Consider the following 7507-nt stretch of genomic DNA (forward strand, 5'->3'; position numbering starts at 1 on the left):
GGGAATATCCTGGCAATACCTCCCTTTCCTTTTATATTGGGTGTTAGACTGGAACTAGGAATGTACACCTCAGCCTGTTATGAAGTGCTGACCCTGCCAGTGCTGATGGTGAAGCAGGTGAGAAGGAGCTGAGAGGACTGGAGGTAGATGCAGATGCACAAGATGCAGATCTGTAGACATGAGACTTAAATTAGCTCTCTTTGTGGAATGAGTTGTTCGCTTACCTGACTTGTGCTGTTAGGACTTGAAGTGGCTGGGTTTATCAGTAAGAGCATAAATGTCATTGGAATTAATGAGCTGTCCTGCAATGCATGAACTTCATCAGACCTCCAGTGGAAACTGGACAGGCTTAACGAACCCTCTGGCTTTCTGGCAACACATCTTCTCCCCTCTTCATTCTTTCATGTGCACAATAGAGGCAAAAGAAATCTGAAGAGGAATCCTGGTGTCCAGGTTTGTTGTTCAAATGGACTCACAAGCATGTTCTCCTGCCGTGATTGTCCAGGGGTCCTGGAACCACGGTTAAAGCAGAGCAGTGGCAACTCCTATGGGAAACTCAGCAACCCCTTGGCTAGGGCTGTGCTGGCCTCCTGCATGGCAGGGCTGAACGCCCTGCTGTAACGGACACAGCTGTACGATCTGCGGAGCTGTGATGAACTACACTGACCTAGATGGGAGCAGCCCGGAGCTGGGGTGGCCCAGGCAGTGCCCACGCGGCAGCAGCAAGCTGGGGAAGGGCTGCCTGCCTCCTGCAGCCCTGCCTGCACCCGTGCCCTCGGCTTTGGGCAGGAATGTGGCTGTGCTGAGATTTCACAAATTCTGGCTTGTTTTCCTGCTGTGACCTGGGCTTGCCTTGAACTGCATTACTACAGCCATGCCACACCTGAATTGTTATTTGCAGATCTGGCAGGCGATGTGTTTCTTCAGCTGTGGCACAGCGGTGGCTTCGCCATGACTTCTCTGCCAGTGGTGTAAGGCAGAATTGCTCAATGCTGGCGGCTCTCTTGCCTTTGACACTTGTGAGACTTTCCGGGCAGGGTGAGACTTTTCGGGCAGGGTGATTGCATCCCCAGGTGTTGGCTTTCTGCCACTCTGGGGAATTCCCAGGTTTCATGCAAGACTTTCCCTTCTAAGGCCCCCATCTTTGCTTGCCCCTGACATCTCCTTGGGTGACTTGGTTGCTCCAGACATGGGTCTTCCTAAAGCCTATGCCTCTGCTGTGCTTTTGGTGCTGCCTGCTCTGGAAGCCTGTGACCTGGACAGCTGCGTTGCAGCCGTCATACGAGTACAGCATGGTCTTAGAATCATAGAATCACTGAAGTGCCAGTTTCTCCTGAGGAGGCCTTGATGACGATAGGGAAAAATATGGCAATTTTGGAAGCAGCCTTCAAAGAAGTAGCCAGACATGTATTATGACCTCCTTAGAGACTTCATTTTGGTAAACTGACCTTTTATTCCTTTTCTTAATAGTATTTTTGGGCTTTGCACGTTGGTACCAGGGTGCCCATATCATTGTGACTCCTGAAGATGGCATTTATGGCTAGGTCTTCACAAGGGAAACAATATATCCTTATCTTGAGGATATCCCAGAGCCACAGGTGGACTGGATTCCATGTGCTGATCCTGGAAGATACTGTCCCTACTGTGCATGGGGGAACAATCTGATGGGAAAGACAGCTGCCTTTAGGAGTGGTGGTTGATAGTTTTAAATGTCTTCGAACAACTGCTGTGAAATGAAGGCAGGTTAGGCATCATGTAGTTGCCATTAAATAGCTTCAGTTGACATCTTTTTTTTCTGTCATTTTTGCTTGCTGTAATTCTTTTTATTTTTGTTAGTATACTTGTAAAGTTTGAGATTTATTTACAAGAAAAACAAAAACTTAACAGAATCCACATCTTAGTAATGCGTTGTTGTAGAAAAATAAGATATGTGAATATTAAGAATATTTGTGGGTAAGATACCAGCTTCTACTGAAAGGATATGCTGCACAATTTCAAATCTGTCTTTTTGATTCATGAAATGCTAATCTTTTTATTCTGTTATTTTCCTTAATAAATTGTACCATTTTTTGAAGCTGGAATACTTCATGAAAGATAACAAAATGCACCATGGAAGAAACAAATCCTAAGCTACCTCAGCACAGCAGCCAAATCAAGAGCTGAAGCAGAACAGCTGAGATTAGCCCATATGTCGGTGTAACATCAACACTGTGCCACAGGCCAGCAGCAGAAGTGAGACTTGAAGGTGCAAAGATTCACTTTCACTGCAGGGAAAGCCCTGTATTCCTCAGTTAATGGGAAGTGAAGCCAGGGTTTCAGCACACGAAGCTTTGAAGCGCAAAACCGCTGCCTTCTGTTGAATAACAGAAAGTGACAGTCTTGTATTAGATATGACCAATTTACAGCTATCATCCTTGTGATCTGTAGTCTTAGTGTTGGCATCTTTATGGGTTGACTGGTTTTGATGTTTTACTTCCTTTCTTCCTTCCCTGCTGTTGAGGTTTGCTCCCTCACTTGTGCTGGTAAGACTGAGCTGTCTGGCAAGGGGTAACTCCATCTGTGTGGTTGTGAATCTGAGAGATAAGAAGCCACGTAATTCCAGTGATCCAAGGTGCCCGAGTGATGGTCACTACCGGTACAATACCAACGTTGTCTTTGGCTCAGAAGGGAAACTGGTGGCTTGTTACCCACAGTGTTCGGGGAGCGCGTGATCCTCGGGTGATTAAAGATGTGAGAGACAAGCTGCTTCCCAGGCTTCAATGTATTTGCACATAGAGTCAGGTGTCAGAGGGCAGTTGAAAGCCACTGCCTCAAGATGTCTTTGTTACTGCTATTCTGAATTTAATAGCAAGCACTTAAATTAATTACAACTCAATAATCCCTCTATTTTTACTGCTTCTCAATAGGAAGCAGCACATGAGATTTTAAAACATGAATGTCCAAAACCTGCTAACTAAATACAAATCCCCTTCACTGGTGTAGATAGAACCATGGATATTTGTGCTTGACTCCTCTTGCAGGGGTATCAATTGTCCTTTTCAAAATTAAGATATAGCATGTTCACAAAACATATTCTCCATTAATTGTATTTAAGTGAATGAGTATTATATTAGTCTGATTTAAATGGTTTGATTTCTTTTCTAATCTTTTTTTTTTTTTTCCTTTCCATGAGCAGTACAACCTTTTTGTGACAGTTTAATTGCCCTAAGGATCCAGAATTTGTAACTATCAATACTTCCTTTGGCTATGTTGGCATTTTCACTCGTGCAGATATCTGACATTCTGTCTTGACCCAGCTGTGGTCTTGGCAAGCCAGATATCAGGCTGACTCGGTGCTGTTCCCAACTGCTTGGGGTAACACTCTTCCACTGGTGTCAGCTGTCCAGTTTCACTCAGCCCATGGGAATGAGCGTCAACTTTCTTTCAGCAAATACACTCAGCTCCACTTTAGTTATGGCAGATAATGTAATATTGCTCTAATCGATCTTGTTTGTATGGGCAACATTTATATCTATGTAGTGCAATTGACCTGAGCAGAAATTCCCATCAGCTTTAGGCGTGCATGCATGTCAACAGGACTAGGACGAGAGAACTTGTACAGGTAAGAAGAAAATTAAAATGTGATGTATAAGAACTCAGAAGTTCTTAAGTTGACTAGAACACCTCTAGGTTACTTGTTAAATGGTCGGTCCTGGGAGTTTACCCATGTGATCCTTAATCTGACCCCGCTGTAGATGGATGTTTTGGTCATGTGAAGGCCCAGACTTTTTCTTCTCCACTAGGTGGAAACCTAACTCTGAGGAGCGCGGCGAGCCCTGCAAACACCGCCTTTGGATGGGGGACCTGTGCCTTCATTGCAGGCTCTGGTTCCACTGTGTGTTTCCCCTGAGCAGAGGCTAGAAGTCAAGCACGAGTGTTTTGGGCATGTGCTTGCAGAAGTGAGAGAAGCTTCCTGGTGTGGCTCAAATGTAGCCCTAAACTTTGCCTTCTGAATAAAAGCAGATATGGGCCATTCCTTTAGTTCTCAGTCATGGATGACCCTGTGTTGTACAATCCATATTCTTTATGAATAGATTTTAATCTGGGCTTTAAAGGTTTATGTATTTATGTAAAGAGCTTGCGTAAAGATGTGACTTTTTGTAATATCTTGCCCTTATAGATTTTTTTGACTTGACAGTGTTACCATTCATTTTAATCAGAAATACTGATTGCTAATGCAGCTAAACCCAATGAGGAACTTGGTCACTTCAGCTACTTAAATCACATATAACGGCATATAATTATTACAGTAATCTTGTCACTGACAAGACGTTGAAACATCAGAGTTTGGTCTACTTTCTATTGCTTTCAAAAAGCATCAAGTTAGCTTGTAGTCTGTGAAGGTGTAGTTTTAAAACAATCTGGTAAACATTAGAATAAAATTTGGCACATGTTTAATTAGCGAAGATTGCTTACTTGTCCCATATACTTGCTTTCAAATTAAAAGCTTTCTGGTGTCATGTTTGCAGGGAATGGTATTTAGGCCCCAGGTGGTCCGAGAGCGTATTATTACAATACAGAAATGGAAAAAGGTCACCTTTTGGTGACAGAACCGAGTTCACACCCACGTCTCTCTCCTGACTATCCTGCTGATGTTTACTGGAAATTGTATGCCAGCAGAATCGAACAGCTTCCATTAAACAACCACTATTTCAATGGGGTCATTTACCATGATATCTTCTCCTTCATGGAGCTCACCGAACCCGAGGGAAATTGTGCCATTTGCCAGCAGGACCTCTGTTGCCATCTCAGTTACAAGATGGCAGAGAAGTGGAAAGATGACATTTATGTTCTGGGTGCCTTTGATGGGCTACATGTTGTTGAGGGAAAGTATTATTTGTAGGTAAAGGTTTTCTGTTCTTATTTGTACAGTGGGAAGGCTGCAATACTCTCTTTGCAGCCCATTTGCATTTGTCTCATTATTGACTGAGGGGGTTTAAGAGGAGGCATTTTTTAGACCCCTCTGAAAACATTTGTTTTCTTCATGATGCATTTATGCATTTTGAGTTCATTAGGGGTGTTGATTCTGCTTTTCTCTCTCTGTTATAAATGATGAAAGTGAAGACCTTGCATTGACTCTGTTCTATAACACTTCAGAGAGGTTTCCATATATGTGTACAAAAGGGAAGGAAGATTGTAGAGTTCTCCCTGTGTCCTTAGGGATGCTCTTGTCACAACAGAGAGCAGTTTTCTGCTCGGTGGTATTTACCATTGTGGTGATGTGATTCTCTAACATGCAGTTATCTAAAAAATATTGAGAAACGAGATGTGTTTCTATAACATTTGTATCCACATGGCTTGTCAGTGTTTTGGGTTTTTTTTTATTCTTTTAGATTTTGCTGTCAGGCTTTTTTTTAATGTTCTAGATCTTTTTATCTTTTCTCTATATCTTTATAGAGTATTCTCACTAGAGCAGGCAAATAAATATTGATTCAGTTCTTTAGGAAACTCAGCCAGAGCTGAAGTAACTTCCCTAGGTCACAAACTATTCTACATCTATGACTACATGCATATGCATTATACATGAAGACACACATAAACAGCATGTATACACACAGACACAGGGGTCTTCTGCAGTGCTGGCAAAGAACTGCCTTTTTGCAAAGTTTCAAGTGCCACCCACAGATCCTCTTGTCCTAAATAAATGAGAAGATGTATTGGATCATTTCTTCACCGTGACAGCTTTTCTTACAATCAGACCTAGTTCTTGATTGCTGAAAGCTTAGCGGTGTTTTGCCTTTCTGTATCCTCCTCCCTGCAGATATGCACGCTGCTCAAGTGCAAGAGCACAGACCGGAACACATGCGGGCAGCCCGTGGAGACGGCTCAGACCAAGTTTGAGATGTTCTCCCTCAGCGGCACGTTTGGCACCAATTACGTCTTTCCAGAAGTCTTGTACAGCGGGGTGCAGCTGGCCCCCGGGGAGTTTGAGGTAATGGGACACCCTGGAGCTGTTTGTCAGACTTGTAACACAAATGGTCCAAAAGCCACTACAAGACACAGGGCAACTTGGTAGTTACCAGTGTCCTCTATTTCAGTAACTGGCTTGAGTTCAAGGGAGCTTTATTTCTGCCTGATATTCCTGGTTTCATTCGTACAGCAGGCCCATTTTTCTGATTCTCTTCTTCCCTGTTCCCACAAGTGCCCTAGAACAAGATCTTGCTCAAAACAGAAGTGCAGTTTTTCACAGACTTTGTGGTAGCTCCAAGTGAGCTACTGAATCTCTCCACTAGGTGAACATTAATGAATATATTATTTTGTGTTTGTCATACAATTGTACTGCTTTGCTGATGTTCCTGTTTATTTTACTTTTCCATAATGAGGCACTAACTGATGGACATTTGGTAAGCTGGACTTCAAAGCCAGTTTTGAGTGTAACACTCTTTGGGAGGTGGTATGAAACAGACCCTTCACACACACAGCAAGCTTCACCATGATTTCACTGCAGATCCTTTAAGATCTCATCTGCTTGTTTCTGTAATGCTAATTAATCATATTGTTAATTAATGTTAATACCCATAATTATAATGGCATTCTATTTCTCAAGTTGCCTTATCTAACAGCATAATCAGTGCACATGGGTTTGTTGACTTGATTTGGCAGAAAAAATGAACTACTCCGCTGGGCAGTTCTGTATGGGTTTTTATATGACACAGTTGGTCGTCATAGGCTTGACCTTGACACTGGGAGATAATAGAAAAGAAATTCCTCTGACTTCAGTGGTGTAGCATTCAGGCACATGGCAGTGGGTTGTGGCCCAATAACAACTGATTTTTAATACTTTGAAGAAATTTTTGGTGGACACACACTCGCACACACACACTTACTTATCATTTACTTTTAAAAAGAAAACAAGCCTCAAAACACCATTGCTTAAACAAAACAGTTACTCATCTCAGCACACAATGTAACGAGTTGTAGTTGGAGGAGTCTACTTGAATCTTTCTGGCCACAGTTTTGAGGCTCTGAAAATCTCCTTTCCACAAAACTATTGATGATAACTTTATCACCTTTTTCAAGCAGTCAGGTGGGTCCATATCAAAAATTCTCAAAATAAGCGATTTTGCAGGTGCATATCTGTCTTCCTGTTAAATGGTTGCTTGTGCTGGTGCAAGGGAGAGTCAGGACTGTGCAGGCAGGTGTTTGGAAAGGCTACTGAACAGCTTGAACAGATGGAACACACTGGCATGTGTGTGGGTGCAGACCCTGCGGACTGTACTTTCTGAGCAAGCGGACTGGTTTATTTTGCATGGCGCAGCCAAGATTTCTATGCAGTTAATTCTGTTGCTTGTTCTGCAGGCTTGTATTGAAAGAAAAACTTTGTTCACATTTAATCTGGCCAACATAATAAAAAACCAGACTTGCAGGATGCAAAATACATTGATTTTGAAGAAAGTGAATGTTGGAAAAACAAGGTTTTAGACTGTAAGTGTATTAAATCATAAATATCTACAATTCATATAATAGA

General features: G+C 42.5%; 1 long non-coding RNA gene across 1 annotated transcript; it reads left to right on the forward strand.

Moving 5' to 3' along the window:
- The first annotated feature begins 943 nt into the window (after positions 1-943).
- On the forward strand, positions 944-5336 carry LOC121090552. Its single transcript, XR_005828610.1, has 2 exons — positions 944-3601; positions 3783-5336. It is a non-coding gene; the product is annotated as an uncharacterized LOC121090552 (long non-coding RNA).
- The last annotated feature ends 2171 nt before the right edge of the window (positions 5337-7507 follow it).

This window comes from Falco naumanni, chromosome 6 (genome assembly GCF_017639655.2).
Source record: "Falco naumanni isolate bFalNau1 chromosome 6, bFalNau1.pat, whole genome shotgun sequence".
In the NCBI taxonomy this organism is placed as follows: domain Eukaryota; kingdom Metazoa; phylum Chordata; class Aves; order Falconiformes; family Falconidae; genus Falco; species Falco naumanni.